We start from the raw sequence: 23,887 nt of genomic DNA on the forward strand, positions 1-23,887 counted from the left end.
AGAAGATGGAAAAATATACTTTGCTCATGGATAGACAGAATTAATATCATTAAAATGGCCATATTACCAAAAGTACTCTATAAGTTTAATGCAATGCCAATCAAAATCCCAATGGCATTCCTTGAAGAAATAAAAAAAAAGCAATCATAAAATTTATCTGAAAAAATAAGAGACCCAGAATAGCTAAAGCAATTCTAAGCAGGAAGAATGAAACTTGTGGTATAGCGATACCAGATTTTAAACTATACTACAGAGCAATGGTAACAAAAATAACATGCTACTGGCACCAAAACAGGCTGGTAGATGAATGGTACAGAATAGAGGACACAGAGACCAACCCACAAAATTATAACTATCTTATATTAGACAAAGTTGCTAGAAGCATGCAATGGAGAAAGATAGCCTCTTCAACAAATGGTGCTAGGAGAACTGGAAATTCATAGGCAACAAAATGAAATTGAATACCTTTCTATCACCATACACAAAAGTTACCTCAAGATGGATCAAGGAGCTAGGAATCAAACCAGAGACTCTGCATCTATTAGAAGAAAAAGATAGCCATAATCTCCATCATTTGTATATGTATATACATACGGGCCCCAAATTCCTTAATAGGACACCTATAGTACAAGAGTTAAAATCAAGAATCAATAAATGGGACGTATTCAAACTACATTGTTTTTCTCAGCAAGAGAAATTATATGTGAGGTGAATAGGGAGCCTACATCCTGGGAACAAATTTTTACACCTCACACTTCACATAGAGCTCTAATCTCTAGAGTATACAAAGAACTCAAAAAGTTAAACAATAACAACAACAAAATAACCCAATCAACAAATGGGCCAAGGACATGAACAGACACTTCTCAGAGGAGGATATACAATCGATCAAAAAATACACAAAAAAATGCTCACCATCTCTAGCAATCAGAGAAATGCAACTTAAAACTACTCTAAGATACCATCTCACTCCAGTAAGAATGGCAGCCATTATGAAGTCAAACAATAACAAGTGCTGGTGAGGATGTGGGGAAAAAGGCACACTCATACATTGCCTGTGGACTACAAATTAGTGCAGCCAATTTGGAAAGCAATATGGTGATGTTTGGAAAACTGGGAATGGAACCACCATTTGACCCAGCTATTCCCCTTCTTAGACTGTACCCAAAAGACCTAAAAAGGGCATACTACAAGGACACAGCCACATCAATGTTTATAGCAGCACAATTAACAATAGCTAGACTGTGGAATCAACCTAGATGCTCTTCAATAGATGAATGGATAAAAAATGTGGCATTTATACACAATGAAATATTACACATCACTAAAGAAAATAACAAGATCATGGCATTTGCAGGGAAATGGATGGCATTAGAGCAGATTATGCTGAGTGAAGTTAGACAATCCCTAAAAATCAAATGCTGAATGTCTTCTCTGATGTAATGTGGGTGACTCAAAATATTATGAGGAGAAAGAGCATGAGAAGAAGATTACCACTAAATAGGGAAGATAGGTGACAGGGAATGAGAGAGAGAAAGGAAATTGGGGGAAGATGAAAGGAGACCCTCATCATTATACAAAATACATGTATGATGATATGAGGGGGGAAGAAAAAAAAGAGAAATGTGTCACATTATATTGGGTAGAGAGAGGTGATGGGAGGGGAGGGAAGGGGAATGGGGGATAGGAAGGGCAGCAGAATAAAATAGACGCTAGTATTGCTGTATGTATATACATGGCCTTATAACCAATGAGATTCTACAACCTGTACACTTGGAAAAATGAGAAATTCTACCCTAATTGATTCAAATGTATGATATGTCAAGATCATTGTATTGTCATGAGCAACTAATAAAAAAAAAAAGAGATCTTCTTGCTGGGAATGCTGGTACATGCCTGTAATCCCAGCAGTTCAGGAGGCTGCAGCAGGAGGATCACAAGTTCTAAGCCACGCATTGAGACCCTGTCTTAAATAAAATACAAAATGGAGCTTCGGATGTAGCTCAGTGGTTTAGTGTCCCTGAGATTACTCCCTGGTACTCACCTCACCCCCCAAAAATGATCATCATTGTCTTTGAAGTTCTGTAGTTAAGCTCTAGTATGAATGAATTTGGATTTATTTTTACTCTATTTGAATTTTGTTCTGTTTCTTAACTCTGAATATTCATCATTTTAAAAAATTGTAGCAATTATCTCTTTTAACATTACCTAACCCCAATTCTCTCAATTCATTTTGGAATTTTTCTGACATGCCTACTGATTAATCTTCTAACCTCTTGTTTTTTCTTTTATAGTTTCCATATTTATATTTCTGTGCTTTATTCTGAGTATTTTCCTCACATCTACCAGAACACCAGTTCTCATTTTAACTGAATATGGCCTGCCTTTTCACTCAAATTACTTTTCTAAGTTATAAATGGGCACAATATCTTTATTTTATTTATTTTTATGCAATACTGATTATTGGACCCAATTCCTCACATGTGGTAGAAAAGCACTCTACCTCTGAGCTACAACCGCAGCCCTTAAATGACTTATTAAATAAATGAATACTATTTTACCTGTATGAATTGTGATCTTTTCTATTTGGTTCTTTGTTAAAAGCAGCACATGAAAAAGATGTCTAACATCACTGACCATTAAGGTAAATTAAAATTTAAAACTCAGTGAGATACCTTCATAAATCTACCAGGATAGCTGAAGTAAAATATAGTAACAACACTAAATGTTAGAGAGAAGGCAGAGAAACTTGATCATTAAAATACTCTAGTACGAGTATAAAATTGAAAGCCACACTGAAAAATTTTCTAAACAACAATAGCAAATTCTAAATATAAAGCTCAGTCTTTGTATTCCTGAGTGTTTATTTCAGAGATATATATCTTGTTTTCACACAATAATTTTTTATAGTAGTTTTATTCACAGTGGCCTAAACTAGATACAACAAAGATATGTTTCAACAGGGCAATGATAACGCAAACTTTAGCACATCCACACAAAGAGTATTATGCAACAATAATGAGAAACCAACATCCATGCAAGAATATTGACAAGATCACTGACAAATCAGAGAATTGTGCAGAATACAAAAGTTAATTCCAAAAACCTACACACAGAGGATTTCACTCATACAAATTTTTGAAATGAAAAAAATTATAGAAAGAAAAAGAATACTAATGATTGCCAGGGTTTTGATAGGGGTTGAAGCAAGAGAATAAAAATATTTCTAGCCATAAAAGAGTGATGTGGCAGACCCTTGTATGTATCATCATAAGTATCCTGATTGTGACACTGTGCCCATTGTTTAAAATGTACAAAAACTGGTTAAACTGTACATAGCATAAACCTGATTTACTTTTAGTAAATGCATTTGAATCTACAATTATCTCAAAACACTATTTAATTAAAAATTTAAAAATGGGGCAAAAATGAAAAATATTGTAGAATCCATGTATATAAGGTCTATAGAGCAGTCAAATTCATAGTCAGAAAATAAAATGGTGGTTTCCAAGGATTGCAGGTAGGAGGGAGAAAAAAAAAACAGTGCTTAATGAGTATAGAGCTCCATTTTTCCAAATTATGGAGATGGATATTAGTAATGTTTGCAACACCATGAATGTATTTACATGTGTAAAAATGGTAAATTTCTTGACATTATATAATATAATGTGTTTAAAATTAAAATTATTTTCAATAACAAAAATCAACACTCTTTCAAAGAATTTCCATATTTTATATAATAAAATCTATATTCATTTCTAGATTCTGGGGCCTACAGGGTCTCTAGTCTCTTTGTCCACCCATCTCTTCTGTCTCAACACAGTTGTCTTACCATAGATTCTTCAGTTTTCCAAATACATGCAGCTCTTTCCTGCACCTGTATGCCTTTTTTATTCTCTGCCTAGGCCATGCCTCCACTGGGCTTTGCACTGCTAACTGCTTTTCACCCTTGGACATCACCCTAATAGCCAGCACAACACAGAGGGTCAAGTGAGTTCTCAGAAATCCAGTGGCACTTTGCTGTCTGCCTGTCAGCCATTCTTACCAGTATTTTGAAGATATTAACAGCACTTATCACCCAGTCTACTGTAAGGATTAAATGAATCAGTACCAGCAAAACACTTAAAACAGTGACTGGCACTCAAAAATAATTAATTATTGTTATAATTAATTATCATATTAGAAATATCACAGAAACTATACTGATTGAGTGAACTGAGACACAAAAAAATTACATTCAATGATTCTAATACTATGAAATTTTAGAATAGGTAACAACTGCTAAACTAGGTAAAAGAAATTAGAATATTGGCAGGGCTGGGCTGGAGGAAAAAGTAGAGGAAAATCTTACCACTAGCATGGTGAGTTCTTCTATGCACACAGTTGTTAAAATCCATCAACCTGTGTGCTTGTAATTTGCACATTTTGTTGTACATTAATTATAAATTCATAAAATGGTTTTTAAAATGTCACTTCTACAAAGAGGCTATCATTAACACTTGATTTAAAGGATTCTTACAACAGCTTTGTGCTCTTTACTATTATATACCGCTCATGTCCTCTGAGCTTTGATCCTCACCTTAAAGATTCCTGCTTATTAACCCATTACCTCATCACCAACAATTCATTATAGACTTCCCTCTCCTTTGTCTGCTTAGCAACTAGAAAAGCATCTAGCACTAAAAAAGGTTCAGTAACTATTCAAAGGCTGCATAGAGGAAAAAAAATAGAGGAAGTGGCTCAACTGGGCTTAAGCCCTCAACATCCATAACAGCATTGTTGCATGTTAACACTGGAAAGAATCTTAGAAGTATTTAATACACCAACTTCATTTTTGATATGAGTAAATGGAGACAAAGGGATAAAAAATAATTTTCTCAAGGTCAAAGTTGGAGTGGAAGCAGGTCTGGAATCCATATCTCCTAGAATTATATTTTTATTATTATTCAAAGTCAATATTACTAAGTTTACACATATTACTCTATTATTACAATCAGATCTGCATTCAAGCATTAAGTTGTGACTTCCAATACAATGCTAGATTAAACATATCTTTCTTGGGGAAATGATCTCTGTTACTTAATTTTTAAGACCTTCCCATGCATTTATGCATTTAAATGCCCTTTTAAAATATTTTAGAATGAGAAACACTCAGTGATAAAAGCTAAAATATAAAGTTGCAGAAAACACTTGCAAAGTACATATGTAACAAAAAATTGATATTGACAGAATGAAAGTGGTGTTATACTTGTGAGGAAAAAAAGACATACCAAAAGAATATGTCACACTCAAAACATTTCTAACTTCACTTAATAAAAAAAGAAATATTCAACCATCACATAAATTTACAAAAAGGAGTATAAATCACTACTGCTGAGACAATACTAAAACAAATTCACTATTACATACTAATCAGGAAGGAAAATATGAAATAGAAAGAAAAAAAGACTGAAATTACAAACATGTTACTTTCTGGGAATTGTCAAACCCTTTTGTCATGCAAAATTTTAGAGTCTTGTGGAAAATTGATTTGGTACTGCCTACATAGGTATACTTTATTGAGTCATCAGTTCTATTCTTGGACACCAAAATATTCTGAATGTTCCAAAAGGTAGTTGCCACTGCTGCTTTCACCATGAAAATAGACTGCATCTGCCACCACTTTCTACTGTCCAGGTTCTCTAAGTCAGGGCCCTGGTTACCAAGATTTCCATGAGCCTATGCTCAGTCAGAGTAAAGCATAGGGAATGTGGCATAGTTGAGAATCAAGGATCTGAACATGGATACAATGGAAGAAAAGGCAAAGTGGAATGAGTAGAAGAAAAAGTGGTAAAGGAGTAAATTAATGGATCTCAGGAGGAAGAAGAAACTGCTGTGTATTACATGAAAAAAAGGATGATCCCAAGTGGGAGAAGACAGGAAATGCTTACCCCAATGGCCTTGTATTTTAAAATTCCTAAAAAACAGAACATAATGGTGTGTAAACAAATATAACAAATATGCCCCACACCTGGCTTCCTGCTCTTAAAGCTCTACCAGAGATGTCACACTCTTTTTCTTTCAAGGCTTCTGATTCTTGCTCTCCAGGCACTGCTCATCTGACTTAAATCTGCTATTGCTCCACTTCTGAACCTGTTCCATCTGAGCTCTCTCAGATTGTCTCCAGTTACTCATACCCAATCTTTTTTTTCTTCAACCCATCCCACCAATCCTTATACCCTAGTAACCTCACATAACTTAATTCTTAAAGCCCCATCCCTGACATTTTGAGTTACCTCTCTTTTTTCCTGACTCCTGAATTACCCTCTGATTTGCTCCATCAACAAAGTTTCAGCATAATTGGTGTAAGATTTTGTTTTCAACACAATAAGCTACATATTTTACTCATTTTTGTATAATTAAATAAATAAATGTCCCACTCTTGTTTATTTATTCATTTATTTTAAAGAATAATACTTTAAAAGTACTAGTTGGTACAAAAAAGTTGAAATTGCCACTAGAATTACTGGAGGGTATAGTGAAAGCAAAATGACATGAAGCTGTTCTCTGTAGAATCATTAATGTTCTATTTCTTAATAGAAATAATATTCTATTTCTAAATAGAAATTAATATTCTATTTCTTAATAGTTACATAGTATATTCCACTTGTAATAATTCATTGATCTGTAGATTTTTGACGTTAGTCAAGTATTTGCATTGTTAAATAAGATCAAATTAATTTCTTAAAAGGTGGTAGGAAAAAGCATAAGGGAGAGTCTAAAAAAAGGATACTAGAAAATACTTTGGGGTAATGGATGAATTAATTGATTATTGAACTGGTTTTATGGATGTGTTTGTATGTAAATAAGTATAGTAATTAGAACTGGGAATATAAATCAGTTTGTAGAGTGCTTGCCTCACATGTATAAGGCCCTGGGTTCAATCCCCAGCACCAAAGAAAAAAATTTGTACAATCAATAAACCTGAAAAATATGTCTAAGTAAAAAGAAATCATAGTATTAAATGATTAATTCAAAATAAAACTAAGAATTCATTAGCTAAATACCTGTCTAAATATTTTGAGAAAGACAATTTTTATAGATAGAGAGTACAGGGAAAATATTAACAAAGGAGTAATATTTAAACATATTAACAGTAAATATAGATAGAAAATATTAGTAATTCCAAATGTTGCATTGAGAATACAACTAAAATTAAAAGAACTCTGGTAAATTTTACAAGTAAAATATTTATTTTATCTATATATTATATACTTTTAAAATGTATGGTATGTATAATTATGTCTTATTTAATGATGAGGATACATTCTGGAAAATGCATCATAAGGTGGTTCTGTTATTTTGCTAATAATGCAGGGTACTTACATAATTCTAGATGGTATAGACCACTATATACCTAGGTTATAACTTAGCCATTACATAAAGTCCAAACTTAACAAAAACATTGTGCCATATATGATGATAAGATTTAACATTATAGCAATCAATATAGATCTCATAATGAGGTGAAAATTAGCCCTGTGGAACTAAAGACAGAATAATTAAAAACACTCTGGCCATTTAGAAAATGATAAAACACAGAAACTAAACTACTATAAAGGGAAAAATGACAATCTTTCCAAAGAAAGCTGCATAAAAAATGAATTATCTGAATAAAAAAAATTCCATTATATCCTTTTCTGGTATGATTTAATAAATCATTCAGTGGTAAAAAATAATTTAATATAAAAGAAAAATATAAGATGTGCAAAGATTTTACAAGAAAGAGATTTATACAGTGTATATAGTGGTGGGTAACTATGAAAACCAGCTACTTGGAAGGAAAAAGAAGAAAAATTACAAAATCAAGATCAGCTTTAGGATCTTAGTAAGATTCTTACTCAAAACAAACTTTAGAAAGAAGTGTAAATGTCGCTGAGTAGTATAGCACACCTTTCTTGAATTATCTAAAATAATAAAATAGTAATAATATTAAAAGACAGAAGTATGGTTGTTTGTTTTCAAAGTTAAATGATGCCTTTATAACAAAACAGAAAAATTTTTAAATGCAATTTATATTTTTGATACCATTAAAGGTACAACCTGAAGTAACAAATTGGGAAAATCTAACTGTCTCATATGAAAAAATGTATGTCTCATATATGATAAAAAAGGGAAAAAAATCTAACGCAAGAAAATCTCAAGTTTAAAGCTAGCCTTAGTAACTCATCCAGGCCATAAGCAAATTAGAGACCCTGTCTCAAAATTTAAAAAATAAAATATAAAGAGCAGAGTATGTTGTACAGTAGTTAAGCATGCCTGATTTTAAAACTGGGTACCAAAAGTAAATAAAAATAAAAAGAATGTCAAAACCGAGACTTCAAAGAAAATAAGGTAAGGGTTATTCGTAGTACATAAAGTCCATTCTTAACAAAAACATTGTGCTATATACTATAGGATTTAACATTTCTATACTCCCAGCAGTTGGGATATTCAGTAAAGAGAATCTTGGGTTTAAACCCAGTCTCAACAATTTAGTGAGGCCCTAAGCAATTAAATGAGACCATGTGTCAAAAGATAATATTAAAACAAAAAGATGTAGGATGTTGTTCAGAAGTTAAGTGCCTCTTGATTCAATCTCTGGTACCAATAAAAAGGAAGGAAAGAGACTTCAATCGCCACATTTTAATAGAAAACATAAGTGTTCAATAATTGTAAAATAACTCAATAGCTTTAGAAATTTGAAAATGGCAAATAAAATCATATCTATGAGACAAAATTAAACAGTATCAGTAAACACATGGAGCAAATAAATTCTTAGGAACTAAAGAGAGTAAATGTTTTGTTTCTTTTAAGAAACTGGCTATTGAAAATACATGTTCATTCCCCAGCAGAAGCATATGCTTATATAAATTACTGCATATTTAAACCATGATAATATATAAGGATATGGCAGTATTTTTCCAGATGAAATATAGGGCATGCAGAAAAGGCAGCATACATTGAGAAAAATATAAGAAGAATAGGGTGAGAAAGACAAAGAGATTAGGGTGAGAAAAATGATTTCCAGAACCCATTTTCATCATAATATATCCAGTTTGATAAATATGTTAGTCATCACATAATTTTATGTAGATGTCACATACATGTGATATTAATTGCATGCATGCATGTTTAAAAATATGTAATTGAGAAAAAATATAGAAAAAAAAATAAAAGACTTGATAATACACACCACTGTGTATATGATAAAACTCATAATTACCAAGATGTAAAATTCCCCCTAAATCTACATCACCTCATTAAAATGTTAGCATATTTTATTTTAATGTAAGAAGTGACCAGAGCAAAAAATCTAAAATTCATCTGGAATGTTATATGTTATACATGATTTTCAGCCCCAAAATTCTGAATTAAAAGAAGAACTTATTGTACAAATATAAAAAATAAAAAATCATAATACAAAACAAAATGCATTATTGAAAGTGTGTGTGTGTGTGCATGTGTGTGTGTGTATCTTTATGTATATTTAATAGAAATTGAAAGGCCAACATAAATCTAAACACCTCAAGAACAACATCCCATGTGAATGGTTGACATAGCCAAACCTAAAGAATGATTGACTAGGGGTAATAATTCACTGGCATAGTTTGTGTATACAATCTGCAAAGCACTGGGTTAAAATTCCAGCCCAACTATAGAAAGCATAATTTAAGTGAGGGCAATATTGGGAATATAAATGAATAAGAGCCATAGACGCTCTCTCTATCATGGATATATTAAATGAAAATATTATGTTTCGTGTTCCTCTTAGGCAAAATAAAAAAATGAGTTGAGAGATTTATATAAACTGCACAACTTGAAAAATATCTGCCACTTGATTACGTTAAAAGGCAAGGATAGGCTTGGGCCTTACTCCAGCCTTAGGCAATGTACTATGTAATTGAAACAGAATTACCAACAGCCAGTGTCACCCCAAGAAGAGGAAAATTGGGGCCATATATATAACACCCTACCTTTAAATATTTTCCTGTGCTTTAGATCTTAATTTTGCTTGTGCTGAAGAAAGATTTTCACATTCATAAGTGCTAAGAACACAGAAAAAGTGATAGTTATCTATGTTCATGCAAGGGCATCCATGATCTTAAAACCCTGGGATCAGAAGAGGGAAGTTAAATCACAAATAATTTGGTTTATGCATTTATGGATGTTCAGCACACAAAGAGCTCCAGTCTCCAGCTTACCCCTCTAAAAATTCCAATTTTTCCCAGAAGAATTTTTTTTTCCCACTGACTGTCAAATCTCTTAATATCTTCCATTTAATGGAAGAAACTAATTGCCTCACATATAGCAAAACACTCTGGAAAAGAAATGTACGAGGTTTAGGCAGAAGGACCTCAAAAAGAAAGCCATTTCAAATGCTCAAGTTCTGGGAATAAAGCTTACTGATCACATGCAAATCTCCCCTAGATCACAAATTATTGGTTTTTTTATTGGTTTGCCAGCATCTCAATGGGTTAAGTTCCCAAGGAGTAGTTCAGAGAAGGGGTTACAAAGCACATATATTTGTTAATTCCCATAAAAAGTTTCCACACAATCTCTCTGTGGCTACTTGACAGACTAGACTCTACAATCTTTCATGACAGATTTGATGCACAAGTCAAACAGTGGACACTGTATACTGAGCACAGGTGTTAGCTTAGGTCACCAGGAATGGTTGCACATGCTTGTAATCCTAGCAGTTTAGAAAGTTGAGGCAGGAATATCTCGAGTTCAATGCCCAGCCTCAGAAAAAGTGAGGCACTAAGAAACTCAGTGAGACCTTGTCTCTAACTAAAATACAAAATAGGGCTTGGGGTATGGCTCAGTGGTTGAGTGCCCCTGAGTTAAATCACCAGTGCCCACCCCTCAAAAAGAGAAAGAACAGTTTTGTCAACAATCTAATAAAAAAATGAGTCAAGAATCTATGGATATGAGAAAAAGAAAACCTTTGCACACTGTTGATGAAAATGTAAGTTTAGGAAAGTCGTTTGTGAAAATAATGTAGACTTCTTAAACTATTTAAAACAGAAATAATATATAACATGGTTAAATTAATTCTGGGTATAAATTCAAGAAGTTAAAATGAGTAAGTCAAAGAAATGACTGGATTTATGTAGCAGTATTGACAGTAGTCAAAGAAAAAAAGAAGACTTCAGTGAAGGGTGGGTGTCTCAGGAGATTTATTTCAGGTACAGGGCATCCAACTACTCCCCAGATAATCTTCACACTATATTTCAGACTGCTTCCCCTTGGCAGGAGAGAACAGAGATTCAATTGGGCTATATACTCCAAAATAACATGACAGCTCTGGATACCTCAGAAACAAAGACCCAGGAGACAGTATGAGAGTGACATGAGGACATATCATCCTGCCAAGTCTACTAATGGGGAATCCCCACTTAAATACATTTTAGTAAGGTATCTGTGTCTATGAAAGAAAAAGAGAGGACAAGAATGAGCATTTTATTACCAAGAATTTTTTTCCCTCTCATATTAAATTCTCACAAACAAGAGGATAAAAATCCCATAATCAGTGCCACCTAGGACTTGGGTTGTGGCTCAGAGGTAGAGCGCTTGTCTAGAATATGTGAGGCACTGGGTTTGATCCTTGGCAGCACATAAAAATTTTAAAAAGATACTGTGTCCACCTGTAACTAAAAAATAAAATGAATATTATAAAACAGTGCCATCTAGTGTTAGAAAAAATAGTTACAAAATTGTGTCAATCTGAAATATGAGAAACAGTTTATTATGTTTTGGAGTAATAAAGTTGGCATTGGGAGTGTGAACAGAAAAATGAAGATACAGGATTATATTCTGAGACCCTAAAAATAAAACAAAAGAAAAAGTCCAGCGTTCTGAATTTGAAGTCCTGCTTCTCAGACATGTAGAAAGCTCAGGAGAAAAAAGCAACACAGTCACCTATATACCAGCAACACTTTTATGCAGAGAAAAAAAAATTGCAACTGGATTTGGAATTCTTTCATGATGATCATTCAAATTGGTACCATACAATCTGAGGACATGCCATGCTTCCAGAACAAAGCTGTCCACATACACTTCATGCCTGAAGGTACCATGATTGGTTGGGACAGAATGTCCAGAATTTCAGCTGCTGACATATTTCCCACTGAATTGGCCTTAGGACACTGAGAATGAACTTCTCTATAAGATGATTCATTTTTGCATATACTGGAGACTATGCTGGGCAGTTCCCATCTACCAAAACCACTTCCAGCCATAGCAATTGCTGGTTGAAACATCTTTCAAATGGTCTCTCTTTCCAGTATACAGATATGGTCTCTAAACCTTGCACAGACACTATTGCCTGGCTTTCAAGGTGACTTGCATTCTCTCTAAAGATTTTTCATCATCCTGGTCAAAGCAGAACTGGGTTCCCTGAGCATTGAGAAGGAAACCTAGAAATGAATATGAAAGAATGGCATGCACCAGAAATTAAAGCTCAATCAGAGAGTGTAAGTTATGCCTTTTGCATTTATCATATGTTGGATTGAACAATTATCATCCAAGAGCACCTGATTGAAAACTGCTGCCCTCTTAGTCTGAATCCACTGAACCTACTCTCCAAATGACAGTAGATGGCATCTACTCCAAGAACAAATGCGGCCAGAATGAGTCAAAATAGGCAGGTTCTTCGGTGCATTTACTTGACTTTTATTTTAAGGCGATTAGAATTGAGTACAGATAGCAGCTTTTTTTGAAGGCCAGTTTTTCCTAAAGTGATGGAGTCTAGCCTGGCAGTAGGATATTTAAATTTAGTCTTTTATATAGGATGATATCAATATATGAATTATATGCACACGTATTGTTCATTATTGGAAACAATATACTGGGCAATAATTTTCTTTTATTTAACTTTTCTGATCTATTTTCTGAAAAGGCAATTGGAGCTCTCAACTGGGATGCATTCTCCTAATGTCCAAAACAAATAATATGTTAGGCACAGGTATAGTTTTAACTTTTTTAGTATATACAAAAATAAATAAATAAAAGACATAGTTGAAATTTATTATAACCAAAAAAATGAATATATTAAGAGTACTATTATTATGTGACCAATATAAAGTTACTAATGAAGAATACATATATATTTAGAACTACATCCTCACAACTCCCTCTATTTGAAGACTCCAGCACATCTTAGTTCATAGTGGTCACATTCCATTTTGAGAGCTATGGCTCCTCTGACCTTGGGGAGTTAAAGAGCCTGGACCCCTGCATTTTATACAAGAGGTGTGGTGATACACTTTTTAATCAATGCTTTTCTGCAAAACCAAACAGCAAGAGAGGCACTGCCCTCAGAAAGAGAAGGAAGACCAAAAAAGACAGGATCCAGAAGATAATGATTTTTCTAATCAAATGCTAGACACAGATTTATTTCCCTTTCAGATGTCAGACAACATAAAGGGAAGAGAGAATCACAGGAGTTGGAGGTCTCATTTCAGTATATCTTTTCACAGCCTTGACTCTAAAACTTAAATATATTATAGAAAAACATCTTATTTTGCAACTTAGCCTTTGTCCTAGTGCCTAGGCTGTGATATCATTTTCTCGCTTGGTATAAGGTACTGTGAGAGTTTTAGCATCAATCTGATGTATATATGTCTGCATAAGTTAAGAACATCTCAATAAACATCCACACTTTACTTAGAAAAAAAGCAAAACATTAACAATAAGGCAACTGCTTTTTTCCACAGAATTTTCTAAAAATATGTGACAGAATTTTGGTTTCCAATTATAATTGGTGGGTGAGTCACTCTAGAGCTTATTAGATCATGATTGGGCTGGTTTATTAATTCATGCTGGTCTTATCTGGGTTTTTCTGGTAGAAACAGTTAGCTGATGGCTGCTGAATTTCAGAGGGGCAACTTGATTCACTACTTTGATAACTCCTCCTCTAATGTAGGCTTGCTATTTTGGACATAGCAGGGTTTGAAAAGTAAAATCAAAAAAAATCAAGACTTTTTGAGTGTAGGTACCATAGTATTCACTTTCATGTTTACAGTTCCTATGAGTCACAATAAATAAAAAAATGTCAAGCACAGTGGTGCATGACTGTAATCAAAGAGGCTCAGAAGACTGAGGCAGGAGGGTTGTTATAAATGTTAAAAATGAGCTTCAGCAATGCTGAGGAACTAAGAAAGTTAGTGAGACCCTGTCTATAATAAAATATATAATAGGGCTGGGGATGTGGCTTCCTTAGCCAAGCGCTGCTGAGTTCAATCCCTGGTACTCCAACCCCCTCCATAAAAAGGAAAGAAAAAATATTAGATCTAAGGACTTGGAAACAGATTCTGCATTTTAACTAATGAAGATGAAAAATCTAGTTTATAAGTATAGGAAAGAAGGGATAATTGCTGATATCATGCACTCTATATCATTCTACCCTATTTTATACATGAAGCTTATATAATGATTTGAAGAAAAGAAACGTGTTTGAATATTCACAGTTATTAAGCAGACCAGATAGAATTCAGAATCAACTATGCATGATTGCAAATCCCAAATTTTTTCACTATATCACATATTACATGCAAATTTTCTTACTCTGAGGGGTTTTCAAAAATTTATTTTTTTAGAAGTAGTTGAACACAATACGTTTATTTTGTTTATTTCTTTAATGTGGTGCTGAGGATGGAACCCAGGCCCTCACATGTGCTAGACAAGCAATCTACCACTGAGCCACAATCCCAGCCCTCTCTGAGGTTTTAGATAGAGACATACCAAAAAAGCAGGATCTGTGTCCATATTGTGTACATCACAAGGGGGAACAATATACTCAAGAGAGTTCTTCTGAAGTTTTTAGAAAGGACTTAAAATAATTTTAAGTAATGGCTGATGTCTCAGTTTAGAAAAAACTAATAATCAATACTACATTTTTAATTTCTTACCATGTGAGAAATATGAAAATACTACAATGCATTCCACAGGTGTGGTGATAAAATATTATATTGAAATACATGCATTTTTTGTGAGTGTGTGTGTGTGTGTACACTAAATGATATCAAAGCCAAGATCTTGCACAAGCATGGCAGGTGTTTCACTGTTTTGCCACAACCATGTACAAATGTGCATTTATAATCTTGGTTCTCTCTCTCTCTCTCTCTCTCTCTCTCTCTCTCTCTCTCTCTCATTTCTTCTTTCTCTCCTTGTCTCTCTCTCTTTCTGTCTCTCTTCTCTCTCTCTCTTTCTCTCTCTCTTTCTTCTCTCTCTCTCTCTCTCTCTCTCTCTCTCTCTCTCTCTCTCTCTCTCTCTCTCTCTCTCTCTTATCCTTCTTCCAGAAAAGAAAAGTAGCACAGTAGCACAAAAGAGAGAACTAAGGAAAAATTGGGTGGAAGAGGGAATAAAAAAAGAGAACAATTTTTTTTAATATTTGAGGATTAATAGGGGTTCATGATCCTTTGCAGTCCCTGTCTCTTTGATTTTTTATTTTGAGACAGGTTCTGCCCAGGGTATTTTCAATATGCCATCCCCATATTCTTCAGCCTCAGACTCCCTAGTCACTGGGACATTTATTTAAGTACAAAGATGCGTATCTGGACTTCACCTTTAAGTGGAATAAACAAATTCAGCATGCATCTAGTTTTCTATCATGAGCTTAGCATTGTAGGGGAATGCTGGATCTTGTGTCTCTTGAAGTGCTAACCTCCCAGGGATTGGGAAGTGGGGTCAGGGGTAGGACCTGTCTGTGGAATGTGTTATTCCTGGGTTTAGATTCTCAGGATTCTACATAAATAAATGAATGGATGGCAACCAAAAAATAAAGCAAATTAAAAATGTTTGTGGGATACTTGTAACCTGAAATATTTTATTCTAACAGGTTAACTGTGGTTGGTGTCAGAAGAAGTATCACAGTGTATTCAAGAAGACATAAGTCAAATCTGTGAAGAGAAAGTTTGGACATGATCAGGATAAGTAAATTGGAAGATTATTTGAACTTTCCATAATGAGAATCAGGTATGGGTGGTAGCCTGTGTTACCAACAATTCCAGAAGCTTGGTTTGGGGGAACATATGAATGCAGCTGTAGAAGTCTAGCTTGAGAAACACAACCAGGAGTCTAAGGAGAAAAGAAAAGTCTGAGAAGAATAGAAAGTCATGGAAGAAACCATGAAGGAAAAGTTGAATGTCTCTTTCATGCTGCCTTTCTTCCTGGAAGCTTCATGCTTTTGGAGAACTTTGAGTTTCCTCTATCTTGAGGTATTAAACTCTCATGGCTGGGGATGGAGCTCAGTGGTAGAGTCATTCCCTGGAATGTGTGATGCCTAGGAATGAAGTCAAAGGACTGCAGTATAAATTAGTGAATGAATGAATGACAACCAGAAAACAATATAAGGCAAAAAATTTTATGGGATGCTAGTAATCTGTAATTTTTTTTCTGTTGAGAATTTAACTACTGACGATGCCAGAAAAAATATATTTGTGGTAGGTTGGGGTGTCAGCAACAGGAGTGGCAGCCTGTAGTAGCAGCTTTTTCAGAAGCTGAGGCTGGGGATCATGTGAGTGCAGGAATTACAGGCCTTTTTTCAGCTAACACAGCAGAGAAACTGAGGAGAAAAAGAAAGGGAGAGAGGAACAGAAAGTTATGGACAAACAGAAAGGGAATATCTACTTTCTTTTTCTTCCTGGAATAAAGGCAGCATTAAAGAGAGAAACTAGAAAAGAGAGAGTAGTAGAGGAAAGGAAAGAAAGCACAAAATAAATTTATGATTTGTGAAGCTGAGGAATGAACTCAGGTGCACAGTACCTGCAGCTCCAGGCTCTTTTATATTTTATTTTGAGACAGGGTTTCATTAGGCTGCCCAGGATAATTTTCTTCCATCTCACTTACCTTAGTCATTGGAAAGTTTCTTTAAAATGGGTATCAAAGAAGTCTGCATCCTGTTCAAGGAAGAAAACCAAATTCTTTGTGCAACAGGCTGTATTCCCTGGGGCTATATTTGTAGGAACACAAAGCCTCTGTAGCTCAAACTGCTTACCTCCTGGAGCTAGAGGCTTTCCTTGGAGTGTAGAAGTCTGAGATTGTATTCCCAGGACTGTGATATAAATAAGTGAATGAACAAAGGAGTGAGTGGCAGCCAAAGAAACAAAATCAGTCAGAACAAAAACATGTACTGGATGCTAGTAACACAAAATTTTTTTTAGCTGAGATGTTTACTCTGGTTGGTGTTGGAAAAACATCAAAACATGTTCAAGTAGACAGTGAAATATTCAAAGAGAAGGTTCTTATGGGATCTGGAGGAAAAATTTGGAAGATAATTTAGACCTCCCAAATCAGAACGAGGTAGGTGTGACAGTCTGTGGTACCCACGATTCCAGAAGCAGAGGCTGGAGTTTGACCTAAGTGCAGATGTTCTGGCTCATTCTTGGGGAACACAGCTGGGACGCTGTGGAGAAAAAGAAGGGCTGAGAGAAATTAAAAGTCATGGGAGAAGGAAGAGAAAGAAAAAGAAAGAGAAGGAAAAGTCAAGTTTATCTCATTCTGCCTTTCAAGAAAGGAAAGAATGGGCTGGACACAGTGGTGCATGCCTGTAATCCCAAAGTCTTGGGAGGCTGAGGTAGGAGGATTGTGAGTTCAAAATCAGCCCCAGCAACAGAGAGGCCCTAAGCAACTCAGTGAGACCCTGTCTGTAAATAAAATACAAAAAAGGGCTGGGGTTGTGGCTTAGTGGTTGAGTGCCTTTGAGTTCAATCCCTGGTTCCACCCCCCACCAAAAAAAGAAAGAAACAAAAAGAAAGAACTAAAGGAAGGAAGGAAGGAAGGAAGGAAGGAAGGAAGGAAGGAAGGAAGGAAGGAAGGAAGGAAGGAAGGAAGGAAAGAAGGAAGGAAGGAAGGAAGAAAGGAAGAAAGAAAGGAAGGAAGGAAGGAAGGTGGGTGGGTGAAAACAAGGAGCTTGTTGCCTCTCAGCCCCAGTCTCTTTTTGCTTTTGATTTTTGAAATTTAATATTTTATTTGTTCTTATTTTGCTGCAAATCTGTTGCTTCACTATATAAAATAATACCAGCCAATGCAGCCTATTACAAAATTAGGACAGTATTCTTCTTTTGACACTGTATGACAAACAATTTTTTTCACTCCCAATTTTTTTTCAAAGGGAAGATTATTAAGTATCTTGACACCAATCCAGGGATGGATGTAAACAAGTTACAATACTATAAAGGCTTATAGCAAGATTGTTCTTGGATTCCATAATTTTAAAAGTAGTTTTAACTATAGATCAATGTCATGAATTCTGAATACCAGAGCCTAAAGCCTACTATAAAATCATAAGGAATTGTAAAAAAATGCATATTGTTGTATTTATCTGCAATTCTTGGGAAGTTAAGGAAGTATCTTCCCTCAGTAGCAGTGTTGAGAGTTGTTTCTTTTTAAATATTCTCTCTCCCACTAACTTATGGCAACTATACTGAAGCTATTTCACATGAGTTTATTTAGGGTGCTATTTCTATTCATCAATATATTTCACATATTTCTCAAATGCCTCTCCATTCATTAAGTCATCAGTTCCAAAAGGTCACTTGTCATCTTCCTCGGCCAGCCATCTCCATAATAAGGTTTGTTCACAAGCCCTGGGTTTTCTTCAAGTATGTCACTAATTTCAGTTACTTCTCCTGATAGAGGAAAATCATGTTCACTGGCAGTTTTCATACTTTCCAAAGCACCAAACTCATCTTGTTTTTTCGATTGTGTCTCAGCTGCACATAAACTATAGTAAATAACATCTCCCAGAGCTACCTGTGCAAAACTGCTGATTTCTGCTACTCCAAAGCCATTTTCTATTATCCACTCATGTTTCTCTGTGACTTTACACATCAAAAGAAGTGTAGTACTGTGTATAGCCACCAGGGCTGAGGCTTGCATGGTCTATACCACTTACAGCACTGTGTGCACAAGTTTACAAAGGGTCACCACACTGCACCAGCCACCAAGGGGCCTGGACCAGATTTAGCCCTTTATGAAACAGAGTCTTGTGAGGCTTCCAAGGATCATTTGGAACCTGCCATCCTCCCATTTACTAGCCTCAGCTTACACAGGTACCACAAGATGTATGGGCTTCCTCTTGATGCTAGCTAAATAAATTTTTTGTGCCTCAGGCTGTATCTCTTGGTTTTAGTGGTGTTGGGAGAAAAGGATTCTTCCAATTCTTTTTTGGTGGTACCAGGGATTGAACCCAGAGGTGCTTAACCACTGAGTCACATCCCCAGCCATCTTTTATATTTTATTTAGAGACAAGACTCACTGAATTATTTAGTGCCTCACTTTTTTGCTGAGGCTGGCTTTGAACTTGAGATTCTCCTATCTCAGCCTCCTGAGTCACTGGGATTATAGGTGTGCACTACCATGCCCAGTGGGATTCTTCCAATTTTTGAACTGATCTCCTCCCAGGGTTTTGCATGTGTCTTCAGGTGAGAAGTTAGCCACTCTTGGTGGCAGAAAAAACATCAAATCATGTTCAAGAGGCTACAAATCAAAATTGTGAAGAGAAATTTTGCGTGGTATCAGGATGAACAAAGTAGAAGATGATTTAGACCTTCTAAAATTAGGAAGAGGTAGGTGTGGATGCCTGGGGTACCAATGATTCCTTACACACAGGTTGGTGGATCCAGTGAGCACATGTTCTGGCCTACCTGGTTGAACACAGTTGAGATCCTGAGGAGAAAAAGAAGGCTGAGATGAATGGAAATACATAGAAAAAGCAGAGAAGGAAAAGCTGAGTTTATTTTTTTTTTCCATGAATAGCAGCAGCACAAATGAGAGAAATAAAGAGAGCGAAGACTGACTTCCAGCTGCATAGATAAACCTTCAAGTGTCCCAAGAGTATATCTGGACCTTGCAAAACACCTACCATGTTCAGAGTCCTTTGCCAATTTCTGGTTTCACTGTTGTGCTCTGTGCAGCTTTGGACCAGGTCTGAAGGTATAAAGAAACTTTCTGAAAGAGCACCATGTGCCCATTTGTCCAATTGGGATCCTATAGCTTCAGTGAACCAGTAGAGCTGGCCTCCATCTCCTTTTTTCCTGTGAGATTGGTAAGGCTGAATGATGCCAACAGCTTCTACTCAGCCCCTTGCCTGGTTTGGAAAGGGCGACTCCTGGTCTGGCCTGCATGGATGACCAGTCAAATTGGACAGCAGACACTCTGGGCAGAGCAAAAGCTATATTGTAATCTGGAATGATCCAGAACACACTTGAGGGATCTGACCAAAGCCACTTCTGGCACCTAGGAGGTTGCAAAGTAAGTTTGAAATTAGCAAATGCTCTTGGGTAAGAACCCAGGCTCCATTGTCTGGGGAGTGTGCAGCCAGGTGTCAAATCCATCCCAGGCCAGGGTTCTTATGATTGGAGCTTAGAGGGAGTGAGACAGGTATTGGTCCAGGCAAAGATGAGGATTAAGTATAACTGGGTGAATGCCCCTCATTCTGGGTCTCACCCTTCAGCTGCTCTTGGGACAGCATCCTATCACCAGAAGCAATATCTTCCCCAGAGAACACTGTCCCTGTCAAGGACTGAGACCCCTCCTTCCTTGTCTTGGAGATGGTGAAGTGTGGTGGAATAGCTGGGAGTTGGGGCTAGGTTTGTGCTCAGGACTCCAGGTTTGATGCATGCCAGCATGTAGCCCATTTTAATCCAATCAGTAGGATATACAAATGACTAAGTACAAGGCTGGTATGACACTGAGGATAATATTCACAATTTCTGTGGAAAAAGTGCCTTAATAGATTTAGGTCAGGATCTTGGTCTTGGATCTCTCCAACCTGGTCCAAAAGAGTGCAGTTAACACTTCAGCAGATGTGGCCAGCTATCCCTGGATGGAGGATAGAGGTCTGCCTTCAAATGTCATCCACACTTCTCAATGTTAGCCATACTGAAGCCTAGCCCCTCTTCAAGATCAAGATGAGGAAACCAAAATGATATGGTAAGCATTAGGGTTAGGGTAGGAATTATGGTCAGGGTTTTGCCTGTGAGGGGTAGAAGCTTCCCTGCCCTTTTCCACCAAGACCCAGAAGCACACCCATGCTCCTACCCAAGCCACCACACAACACCCTGTTGCCTGCTCTCCCTAGTGTCCTCCCTTAAAACCTATTAGCCTCTCTCTTGCCAAAAGCACAGCCAACAAAACAGGATAGAGACCTCCTCTACTGTTCCTCACTACTGATTCCCTTGGAGCCTTGCTGGCACCAATGCCTGGGCCAGGGCCCCTCTCCACAGTTATGGGGATGATAGCTTGTTTCAATGCCTACCTCTCACTGCTAATGGGATACCCCAACCTTGGTCCTACCTCTTTATTGGATGAGGACTTTGGCTTGTGGCCTGCTATCCTTATGGGGTATTCTACTTCCTCCCAGCTACCAGTCCTCATGTGGCTCAAGGGTCCCTGTGGGTGGCTTTGTCAAGGATCACACCTGGACCCTGTTGCCTCTCCTTAGTATTCTGGTAATGACCCACCACTGTACCATGTGGGGGCCCCCTGGTGTCTGTCTCACCATTTCCCATAGCCTCATGTCCTACAGGACATGGATCACTCATGCTCTGGTCTGTTGCCTGTATCTGGCTTACTCTGTGAACCCTGCAGAAATCTCTCCTCCTCCCCCTACTCTGTGTGCATCTGCTGCTCACCCCAGGGACTACCAAGCTATGCAAGTGGACTTGCCTTCCACTGGTACTTCTTTTGCATCATGAACCTGAACAGATGCTCAGAGAACATACTTCAGATCCAGAGCATGGTGTAAAGCCCTCACAGCCTGACCTGCCTCTCACTTTCCCTACCCAAGCACCTGGTTTCTGATGAAGGCTGTGTCTGGCTGGAGTCTGAACTACACCAGCCTGCTCATTTGCCTATGTGGCTAGCCAGGGAGAGAAAGGTTTAGACTCTGGACACTCCCCATTGTTCTGCATCTGCCAGACAGCGTACCCCATGCCCCACAGGCCAGAGAGCAGGAAGAGCACTGCAATCTGGGAGGAGCATGAGTGCCACTGTAGGAGGGCTATGATGTAGGAGAGGTGGGTTGCTGCACCTTGGTCAGATGGAGGAAGCTAGGACAGGAAGTGGCCAGGGACACTCAGAAACCCAGTAGAGGAGACACATTTACTTCTCTGCTTCTTGCCTAGCCCTTTTATACAATGTCAACAGATGGCTGTTCTACTCTGTAAGCTGGTGTGGTGTGTGCCCTACTCTAAGTTAACACTTTGGGCACATCACCTGCCTGGGTGAGCCTGCTACCCTGGTGCTCAGCTTCCTCAGCCTGGAGGGCTGTGGGCCATCTTGTCTGGACCCCAGGAGGCTTCTGCACTGAGGGGACCCAGTCAGTAACTGGAGAAGAACTTCTCATTAGGGTAAGCTTAAGGCCTCTGGTAAAGTGTTCCTACAGGGCTTCTTGGCACCTGTGTAGTCAGTCCTCACACAGACTGTAATCTGGCACCCTCTTTTCACTGCAAGCATGTAGATGGCTATCCTGCCTGTGTATTGGGAGATTTTCCCATACATCAGGGAGCAGACTTCTGTGGTGGCAAAAAAGCAGATCATCATGTATCCAACAAACAGGATGCCCAGGAGGCAGGAGGTTAAGGACTGCCATGGGCTACCACTATCAGTGGTATCTGCAATTTTCTGGGGCTAAAGCCTGAAACTGCCCTGTGCCATTTAAAATGAGTGGCCCTGGGATAGCAGGCACTCCTGTTTGGCATGAGACATTTCCCTAGATCTACCACAGGAGAGAAACACTAGTATTTGTAGGAAAATCCCCTTTTGGGGTCAGTTCTGAAAAGAGATATTTTGGACAGACTTCTGCCTAGAGTTATCTGTAAATTCTGTACTGTGTTAATCATTTATGCATTGTTTCACAGCATGAGTAGGGACTACCTTCCACTAACCCTATCACTTCCTACTAGGTCTAAAGACAAAAGAAAATGGATCAAAGATAAAGGGATTAGAAGTAGAGGCTAGGAATTGGGAAGCTACTCTTTTAGTCACTATAAGTCACCAGGCACCCTCAGCAGCACACTTTCTTCCCTAGGCAGAATCAATACTCAGAAGAGGGCCCTAGACTTGAGGCTTCCCCCATCTAGACTGTTGGTTGGAGTCATGGTTGGAGCCACATGAAAGTTCTGATAGGTTTGCAGATATCCAAAATGCCAAGTGAACTTTTGGTTGTCCTCTTAGACTCTTTGAACTTCCAAGATTCTCCCTCAGACTGCCTTAAGAGTAGGCTTGCCATATGAAATCCATGTCACCCATTGAATGGGGTCACACTTGTCCCTGAAAGATTCTTGGTTTATCTGAAATTCAGATTTGATGGATGGATGCCTTATATGTTATTGGGTTGGCAGTTCTGCTGGGAGGAAGGGATGATGTGAATGAGGCAGGTACACCTCTGAAAGTAGGCCAGGGGGACATAGGCTGGCCAGTCCAGCCTTGATCTTGTCTCTGCAGCCTCCTCAAAACTGCCTCATTTCCATGGTGTGCTGGGGACCAGGATGATAACTTCCATCCAGGACTTAAGTTCTGTGAATTGGAAAGTACTTTGAGATTGGTATCTTGAGTCACACACTCAACTATTTCAGGTCTAGGAACTCCATTGTCTACTCCCACCCTGGGCTCTGGGTGGGTGGTGTTTGGATACTCTGTGTGCTTTGGGTGCACATGCATTGGGCATGGTGATTTTGGCCAGGTAAACTGAGCCCACAATTCCCTCACCAAGGCAGAGGTCCTGAAGATGGTAGTGCAGAATATCCCAGTCCTCTCTGAACCATGTATGTCAAAGACCCTGGAGCACCCCAATATGATTCAGATATTTCATTTTTTTAAGACCCTCAAAAATATGTATATCATGATGGATCATGAAGGT

The 23,887-nt window shown here is 37.4% G+C and overlaps 1 pseudogene; it reads right to left on the minus strand.

Moving 5' to 3' along the window:
* Nucleotides 1-18,534: 18,534 nt before the first annotated feature.
* LOC144375696 (glycine cleavage system H protein, mitochondrial pseudogene) lies at nt 18,535-18,903 on the minus strand (annotated as a pseudogene).
* Nucleotides 18,904-23,887: the final 4,984 nt, after the last annotated feature.

The sequence above is a fragment of the Ictidomys tridecemlineatus genome, chromosome 3 (assembly GCF_052094955.1).
Source record: "Ictidomys tridecemlineatus isolate mIctTri1 chromosome 3, mIctTri1.hap1, whole genome shotgun sequence".
NCBI classification, from domain to species: domain Eukaryota; kingdom Metazoa; phylum Chordata; class Mammalia; order Rodentia; family Sciuridae; genus Ictidomys; species Ictidomys tridecemlineatus.